Raw genomic sequence first — 10,013 nt, 5'->3', positions numbered from 1 at the left:
CTTTTTGTACTCTTTTATCGCACGAAAATTCAGGCCCTAAACCGACCACCCGGGTTTGTTCGTATTTCATGCATAATTTTTCTGTCCGAGTTTCGATCGAGAAGATTCAAAATTCTGGAGAAAGAGAAAAGGATTATCTACAACTTTTGTTTTTTGAATTTATCGAGAAACAGACTTCAAGGAGGTCAAAATAGGCTGTGAACGCAGAAGACAAATAAAATGAGAAAATAAAAAAATATACATATAAAAGGATCTTGATGTGACCTCGGGTCAGATCCATTTTGGACAAGTCCGGGGAGGGCTCCTTTCTTTTCCTTTTAAACTCTCCAGCGCAGCTCTTCTCCATGCTCTCTTCTTCTTCTATTCTCCTTCTCTCCATCTTCTTCTCTCCCTCCTCTTCTTGTTCTTCTTCTTCCTCTTCTTGCTTTCTTTTTTTTTTCTTGACTTTGCTCTCGCCCCTCTCTTCTCTTCCCCTATTTCTCTTCCTGTTCTTCCTTTCAAGTCTCTCTCTCCCTCTCTTAATCTCCCTCTCCTCTTTAGCCTCAGCCGAATCGGCTCTCCTTCTCCACCCGAGGCTCCCGCAACCATCACAGCCGAGCAGAACCAACACGACCACTTTCTCTTCAGCACTCTCTAGGCTCGACATCCAAGAGCCCTCCTCTAGATACCACAATAGAAACCCTCCAGCAGAGCAGAACCCACGGCCAGGCAACCACACACCAGCAGTTGATTACACGTCAAAACTGCGTAATTGGGCATCTTAACCCAGACTTTACGATTTATATTTTTAATTAAATGTCCAAAATTGTCCAATATTTTAATAAAGTTCCAAAATCATTATTCTTGAACTTTATTGCACTATTTATGAAGTTTTGGTAATTTTTTGTCGCAGGAAAATTTCGGGGAACCAAAACTAACACCTGTTCGTATTTTGTGTATAACCTTTTCCTCTGAGCTCCGATCAAGACAATTCAAATTTTTAGAGAAAGAGGAAAGGATTATCTACAACTTTCGTGTTTTGAGTTTTGTGAGATACGGGCTCTAGAAGAGTCATATTTACGATGAAAAGAGAATGAAAAAAATGAAAAAAATCAAGTTGCCGGGTCAACCCTTTCCAAACGGGTCGGGTCGTGGCTTCACGGATCCTAGGGCACCCAATTTCCCTTTTTATTCCCTGATTATGCACCGAAACTGCGTAATTGGGCATCTTAACCCGGGCTTTACGGTTTATATTTTTAATTAAATATCCAAAATTGTCCAATATTTTAATAAGTGCCAAAATCATCATTTTTGAATTTTATTGCACTATTTATGAAGTTTTGGTAATTTTTTGTCGCAGGAAAATTCCCGGGAACCAAAACCAACACCTGTTCGTATTTCATGCATAACTTTTCTGTCTAAACTCCGATCGAGATGATTCAAATTTCTAGAGAAAGAGGAAAGGATTATCTACAACTTTTGTGTTTTGAGTTTTATGAGATACAGGCTCCAGAAGAGTCAAATTTGCGATGAACAGAGAATGAAAAAAATGAAAAAAAAATATAACAATCCGGGTCAACCTTTTCCGAACGGGTCGGGTCGTGGCTTCACGGATCCTAGGGCACCCAATTTTCCCTTTTTATTCCTCTGTTTCTTCCCCACACACAGCAGCCCACGAGGGCTCCCCCTCTCCCTTCTCTTCTTCCTTTCCCTTCTTTCTTTTATTTTTTTCATGTTTTTGTTCTTCTTCTTTTTCAATCTTTCCTTCTCTCTGCATCTCAGTTATTTCTTTCCTTCACCTTATCTTCCTCTACTTTTCTTCTTTCTCTAACCTCTTTGTTTTTTAACCTCTCTCTCACTCAGCTTCCTCTTCCCTCTGCAATTCCCCGCAACAAACACCATCACAGCCGTAGCAGCTTCACGGCACAGCAGCAATACTAGCCAAGTACTCTGCTGCTGCCATAGCAGCAGCCCCATACCAGCACCCACAGCAGCAGCCCGTGCACCAGCTTCCCCTGCTCCAGCTCTCCTCTAGCAGAGTAGCAACACAGCAGCTCCAAACTCACACACAGCAGCTGCATCTGCTGCAATGGCCGCCCCTCTCTCTCTCTCTCTCTCTCTTCTTTATTCTTTTCTTTTCTTTCTTTTGTTTTCAATTGCAACAATATATTTCTTCTCTCCTTTAGTTGTTTGTTAGAATTTTGAAAGATTGTTTGAATGGGTGTTAAGTTATTTTAATTTGTTTAGTAGAGTTTAATATTTATTTATTTATGTTTCTTTTAATTAATGTTATTATTAGATTGGATGGATTTAATTTAACTCCTTTTATTTATTTATCATTCCTTTAGTTCCTTTTATTTATGTTTTTATTTTGTTTTATTTTCATTTAAGTCAATTGATAGTTAAACTTTGTTTCGAGTTCTTGGTTCATAATAAAAGTTCAGTTTTTAGTTTGCATTTAAATTGTGATTTTGGTTCGTAATTTTTAGTTCATGTTAAAGATTTAATTTTTATTCCGCGCGTGTGTGTTTGATTGAGTTTCCATTCTTGCGTGTTATAATTCCTTATTCAAAGTTGTCATCTTTAATTAAGCGTGTTTTGGTGTTTCCTTAAGTAGACTAGGACTTCCGTTATTGTTATTTAATTTAGTGCGTGCTAGTTTTAGGACTTTAATTTGCGTGTGTATTTAATTTGTTAAATTAGGTCTCCACAATTTTGAAAATCCTGAATCTGAACTAAGTTCAGTACCTTTTTAATTTCGATTGGAAGAACGTAAATTTTGAGATTAAAATGCATTCCCTGAGGAGACGATCTAGTCCTTGGGCTTAATATTACACGACGTAACTCCTATACTTGGGATAGCTTCTGAGCTGCTCATTTTTCGAGTGAGTCAAGTTTTTGGCGCCGTTGCCGGGGAATGTCGGTCTTAGTCTCAAATTTGCATTTTTCCCGTCATTTTTGTTAGTTTTATGAAAAATAAAAAAAAAATAGAAAACAAATACAGAAAAAAAAAATTTCGAGTTTTGAAAAATGGCTGCACCTGCACCGCGCACGATAATGGATTTTTTGCAGCTTGAATATGCTACTGCATCCTCTTCCACTATTTTGCCTTATGATGAGCTTAATTTCATGATGCAGCGCGGGAGGACGTCGTTGCTACCCGAGTTCTACGAGACGGAATCTGAGTGCCCAAATCAGCACTTAGCAGAGTTTGAATTAACCTGCAATATGTTTTTCTCTCATGCTAGAACTGACGAATCTACTATACTGAATTTATTTCTTACTACTTTGCAGGATAGGGCACTGATTTGGTTTCATTCTATGAGACCTCATTCTATCATTAATTGGTTTGATATGAAGCGTGAATTCCTGCATGCATTTTGTCCCTCACAGAAAACTCAATTTTTGTAGGAACAGATTCTTAATTTTGTGCAGCAGGATGACGAGACATTTGGGGCTTGCTGGAAACGATTCAAGGATCTGCTAAGTACTTGCCCACATCACGGGTTTGACTCATCAAGGTTAGCTGATTGTTTTTATACTGCTCTTACCCCTGATTGCTAGTGTTTTGTTCAAACTATGTCTAATGGAGAGTCCGTCAGCGAGGATCCAGATTAGGTATTATCATTCTTTGATTACTTAGCTGACAATGTCCCACAGTGGAACACACGATGCACTCAGGCACCCATAACTGCACACCCTATCAGCACAATTAGTGGTGGTGATGCATATGAACCACCAAACTACCCAAACAAGCCTCCGCCTCATTACCAACCACAACAGATACCTCAGAGCAATATGTCGTCGGACCTTTTCGAGGATAGCATAGCACAAATGGCGCACATGCTCCAACAATTCATGCAAACTCAAGTCAATCATAATAATGAATTACGGGATACCATTAATGCGATAAGCACGCAGTTGGACATCTTAGAAAATGAAGAATTGCCTGTGGAACCTCAGCCTAGTCCTCAAGAGTACCAGCAGCCATACCAACAAATACACGATGTTTCTCTTGAGACAGTAGAGACCACCACTACTTCGAGAAGCGAGAAAGAATTTCCCCAACCTAAGATGCTCATCGTCAGACAACCAGTTGTCCCAGCACTAGAAGTCACGGCTGAACTAGAAGAGGTCAAAGAAAAATCAGAGGAAACGGGGCTAGAAGCAGAGCGGTTAGTTGATGAGGAGACTGATACTCATACGGAGTACCAACCTGTGGTACCTCATACTCCGAGCTCAGAAACCATGAAATCGTCACTCCCGCCTGAATCAGATGTTACGGAGCCTAATGTGGAGGCAGACTCTTGCAGTGGTATGATGATATGTACACCCGATAAAGAGGGTGACCAGTCTAGTGAGTATATAATTTTCAAAGAATCAGGTAAAACCTTTAATGTTAATGCTTCTGAAGAACTGCAGGTAATTATTTTGATCACTTTTTCTCAACCGTTAGTTCGTAAAGAACGTAAATTTTGAGATTAAAATGCATTCCCTGAGGAGACGATCTAGCCCTTGGACTTAATATTACATGACGTAACTCCTATACTTGGGATAGCTTCCGAGATGCTCATTTTTCGAGTGAGTCATTCCCCTGCTTCTTCCCCCTGTGGAGGCAACCTCGTGAGGGCTCTTCTCTCTTCCCTCTTCTTCTTCTTCTTCTTCTTCTTCTTCTTCTTCTTCTTCTAGTTTAATCTTTCTCTTGCGCTTGCTCTCGGCCAATTTTTTTTTCTTTACGTTCTTCTTCCCTTTAACTTTAGATCTCTTTCCTCCTCTTCCCTGTCTCTCTCTTTCTCTTTTCTCTATTCTCTGTTCTCCTTCCCTTTATCCCTCTCTCTCTCGCTTAAACCTCTTTTGCCCATTGTTGCCGTAGCACAAAAAGCTCCTGCTGCACTTTGTTGCTATCTCCGGCAGCCGCTAACAGCACCAGCAGATCCGTGAGCCACTCTCCCACTGTTCCTGCTCCATTCTTCCAGCAACATAGCCCACGAACCCACAACAGCACCAGCAAACAGCACCACCAACAGCTCCAGCAGATCCAACACCAACAGCCCCATCCTGTCTCTACAACTCTCCCTCACAGCAGCAGCCGGAACTCCTCTGTTCCACCAATTTCCAGCAGCCCCTTCTCCAACCTCTGCTCTGTTCTCTCTCTCTCTCTCTCTCTCTCTCTCTCTCTCTCTCTTCCTTTCTTTCTTTCTTTTATTTACTTTTCTTTGAATCTTGGAATATTGAAGAAAGTTTAGTTTTTTTAATGTTATTGGAGTTTTCTTTCTTTTTGTTTAAATTGAGTAATGTTGGGTATTTCATTCTTGTTAAACCAATCTCTTTGTTTATCTAATTGATAGCTATTTTAATTTAGCCTTCATTATTAAAATTCAGACAATTTTTTGTCAAAATTCGATTTAGTTAGGATTTATGATTAGTAAAGGTTGTTGTTCCGTTATTGTTTAAGTCTTTTAAATTTCGGTTGAATTCATGTTTGCATTTAAATTGTGAGTCTTGATTTGATCTCTTAATTGTGTTAAAGGTTTGATTTTTAGTAGGTTCGGTTTTTTTTAGTATGTGTCCGGTTTAGTTTCCATTGGGTGTTTTTAATTCCATGTTTTAGGTGACCATTTAAACTAACACGTGTTAAGTTTCCTTGAGTAAATTAGGATTTCCATTAGTGTTCTTTAGTTCAATGCATGTTAGTTTTAGGACTTTAAATTACGTGTCATTTAATTCGTCAAAAGTGAAATTGAACCATCTTGAAATTCTTGAATCTGAACTGAGTTCAGTAACCTTTTATTTTCGATTGGAAAAAAGTGAAGTTTGAAATTAAACGCATTCCCTGAGGAGACGATCTAGCCCTTGGGCTTAATATTACATGACAGAACTCTTATACTTGGGATAGCTTCCGAGCTGCTCATTTTTCTAGTGAGTCAAGTTTTTGGCGCCGTTGCCGGGGAATGTCGTTCTTAGTCTCAAATTTATGTTTTTTCCGTCCTTTTTATTAGTTTTAAGAAAAAGAAAAAAAATAGAAAACAAAAACAAAAAAAATTTTGAGTTTTGAAAAATGGCTGCACCTGCACCGCGCACGATAATGGACTTTTTGTAGCTTGAATCTGCCACAACATCCTCTTCCACTGTTCTTCCTTATGACGAGCTTAATTTCATGATGCAGCGTGGGAGGACGTCACTGCTACCTGAGTTCTACGGGACGGAATCTGAGTGTCCATATCAGCACCTAGCAGAGTTTGAGTTAACCTGCAACATGTTTTTCTCTCATGCTAGAGCTGATGAATCTACTAGACTGAATTTATTTCTTACTACTTTGCAGGATAGGGCACTGATTTGGTTTCATTCTATGAGACCTTATTCTATCACTAATTGGTCTGATATGGAGCGTGAATTCCTGCATGCGTTTTGTCCCTTACAGAGAACTCAATTTTTTGCAGGAACAAATTCTTAATTTTGTGCAGCAGGATAACGAGACATTTCGGGCTTGCTGGGAGCGATTCAAGGATCTACTAAGCTCTTGTCCACATCACGGGTTCGACTCATGGAGGTTAGCTAATTGTTTTTATACTGCTCTTACTCCTGATTGCAAGTGTTTTGTCCAGACTATGTCTAATGGAGAGCCTGTCAGCGAGGATCCAGATCAAGTATTATCATTCTTTGATTACTTCGTTGACAATGTCCCGCAGTGCAACACACGATACACTCAGGCACCCATGACTGCACACCCTATCAGCACAATTAGTGGTGGTGATGCATATGAGCCACCAAACTGCCCAAACAACCCTCCGCCTCAATATCAGCCACAACAGATCCCTCCGAGTTGTACGTCGTCAGACCTTTTCGGGGATAGCATAACACATATGGCGAACATGCTCCAACAATTCATGCAAACTCAAGTCGATCATAATAATGAATTGCGGGATACCATTAATGCGATAAGCACGCAGTTGGACATCTTAGAAAACGAAGAATTGCCCGTGGAATCTCAGCCTTGTCCTCAAGAGTACCAGCAGCCACACCAACAAATACACGATGTTTCTCTTGAGACAGCAGAGACCACCACCACTTTGAGAAGCGAGAAAGAATTTCCCCAACCTGAGATGCTCATCGTCGGACAACCAGTTGTCCCAGCAATAGAAGTCACGGCTGAACCAGAAGATGTCAAAGAAAAATTATAGGAAACGGGGCCAGAAGAGGAGCAGTTAGTTGATAAGGAGACTGATACCCATATGGAGTACAAACCTGTGGTACCTCATACTCCGAGCTCAGAAACCGTGAAACCGTCACTCCCACCTGAATCAAATGTTAAGGAGCCTAATGTGGAGGCAGACTCTTACAGTGGTATGATGATATGTACACCCGATAAAGAGGGTGATCAGTCTGGTGAGCATATAATTTTCAAAGAACCAGGTAAAACTTTTAATGTTAATGCTTTTGAAGAACTACAGGTAATTGCTCTAATAACTTCTCATCACACGTTAGTTCGTAAAGAAGCACATTTCCTGGACACAATGTTGAATAAAGACCCTTTCTTATCCATACACGAGGGTCAACCTGCGCACATATTGTTTGGTATTTTGACACGTATTAATTCATTTGAGGATGATTTTCATGTAGGTATGAAAACTGATCTACAGTGGCGGCTCAAATTTGGAGAACCGCCGATGCAATTTATAGACCTGCGGCCACCAGACGAAATTCCTCCAGAGCCTGCACCAGGACAATCGTGATGTTTTTCTTTTCCTTCTTTTCCTTTTATTTTATCTTATTTTATTTTTAGTTAGTTTTCAGGTCTATTTTCTCGTAGTTCGATCTTTGTTTTCCATTATTTCGCCACTCAGGTACGCCTTACTTTTCCTGTGCACAGTATTTTCTATTTCCCCTATGCTTTCACATTGAGGACAATGTTCCACTTTAGTTGGGGGGGGATGAGCATTCGCATGTGACACTGTGCACGTACACGTACTGGGTTTAAAACAAAAAAAATAAAACAAAAAAAACAAAAAAAATCAAAAAATCAAAAAGAAATAGAGAAAGAAAGGAGGAGCACTGAGGAATTACATTGCATTGTGCCATGCTTAACATTGCGTATATCTTTCGCATACTTGCACATAACTTAAGAATGACACACTTGAGTCAATCATGCGTAGTTTTCTCTTTATATGATATTATGACTCTATGAAGAATTGATTGGTAGTACATTCGTGTTAATTTGGTTATATAATTTCCTGTATTTACACGACATCTCACGAGACTGAATAAACATATTCACGTGATTCATTGCACTTAGGGTTTCCTGTGAGCACTGAGAGAGCACCCGTGGCGACTATGACACCTTGTGAGATATCCTTGAGCTATTTATCGTCCTTTTGAGCGTTAATATCAAATCAGAGTTCGTGGAACTCAATTATCTTTTTTCTAAATGATTCCTTGTACACTAGTCTTTGTTTTTGATTTGCTAGCCTAGAGGTGACACCTAGTCTGGAGATAGAAACCTAGGTCTTGTAGCCTACTCAAGATGTGAAGGCTGAGCCACCCCTAGAGATAGACTTAGTTCATGGACCAGTATTCGAGCTCAATTCCCATTGATTGTATGAAGATTACAAAAGAAGTGTTAAGATTGTTTTAATTGATCAAGAAAAGACAAAAAATGAAGAATGAGTAGAAGAAAGAACAAGAAATAAACATGCGCATGAGATGAAACGCTAGTGCTTGATCCACATACATATCACAAAGAATCAAGGACACGACATATATTTTTCACGTATGAAGATTCTTCAACCGATTAATGCCTCAGATGTATTCACGACAAGTTTGTGAGTAAGTTGATCTAGGGTGGTCTCAATTGGATATGGCGAGTAGGTGAGAAGATGCTAGGTTGAAGGACCCGACACCTCATAGATAAGCTAGATCCTTTCCAGACTAGTCCATTCCATATACTTAACGTTGTTCCTTTTAATATGTGGGATGTTTGATCGCAACACTCCTCCTCACATATGACGAGTGAACTCATTTTCTTTGAGTGTTTTTGAGGGTATACCAGTTAGGCCGAGTCAAAGCGATCGTTCTGTAAGTGTCCACTGGCGTCCTAGGTGTACTGAGTCACACACATCACACACACCTCGAGAGTTTACCTATTTATACTCGAAGTTATATGATTGCATTAACTCTGAATGTGCCACTGATTAACTTCATGTGAAGTATACTGCTCTCAAATCACATATAAACGATGAAACTTGCATGAGTGACGTGTTTTGGAGTTATGTATACTGAATATGAACAAGTCTGTGTGAAATTCAATAGTATTCTTGTATGTGAAATGGTATGCTTGTGTTGCATGTGCATTGATTTCATGATTCCTGGAGTATGTAGTTGTAGACACCACCTGAGATTCATTCACGTCATCTGCTAGAGACTAGCAAAACGTTAGTTGGGGGTATAATTACGCGTCAAAACTGCGTAATTGGGCATCTTAACCAGGGCTTTACGGTTTATATTTTTAATTAAATGTCTAAAATTGTCCAATATTTTAATAAAGTACCAAAATCATCATTCTGGAACTTTATTGCACTATTTATAAAGTTTTGGTAATTTTTTGTCGTAGAAAAATTCCCGAGAACCAAAACCAACACCTGTTCGTATTTTGTGCATAACTTTTCCGTCTGAACTCCGATCGAGACAATTCAAATTTTTGGAGCAATAGGAAAAGATTATCTACAACTTTAGTGTTTTGAGTTTTATGAGATACGGGCTCCAGAAGAGTCAGATTTACGATGAACAGAGAATGAAAAAAATGAAAAAAATCAAGTTGCCGGGTCAACCCTTTCCAAACGGGTCGGGTCGTGGCTTCAAGGATCCTAGGGCACCCAATTTCCCTTTTTATTCCCCTACTTCTTCCCCCTGCAGAGGCAGCCCCGTGAGGGCTCTTCTCTCTTCCCTCTTCTTCTTCTTCTTCTTTTCCTAGTTTAATCTTTCTCTTGCGCTTGCTCTCGGCCAATTTTTTTTTCTTTACGTTCTTCTTCCCTCTAACT

This window comes from Malania oleifera, chromosome 13 (genome assembly GCF_029873635.1).
Source record: "Malania oleifera isolate guangnan ecotype guangnan chromosome 13, ASM2987363v1, whole genome shotgun sequence".
Lineage (NCBI taxonomy): Eukaryota > Viridiplantae > Streptophyta > Magnoliopsida > Santalales > Ximeniaceae > Malania > Malania oleifera.
Note: the sequence above shows the minus strand (reverse complement) of the source record.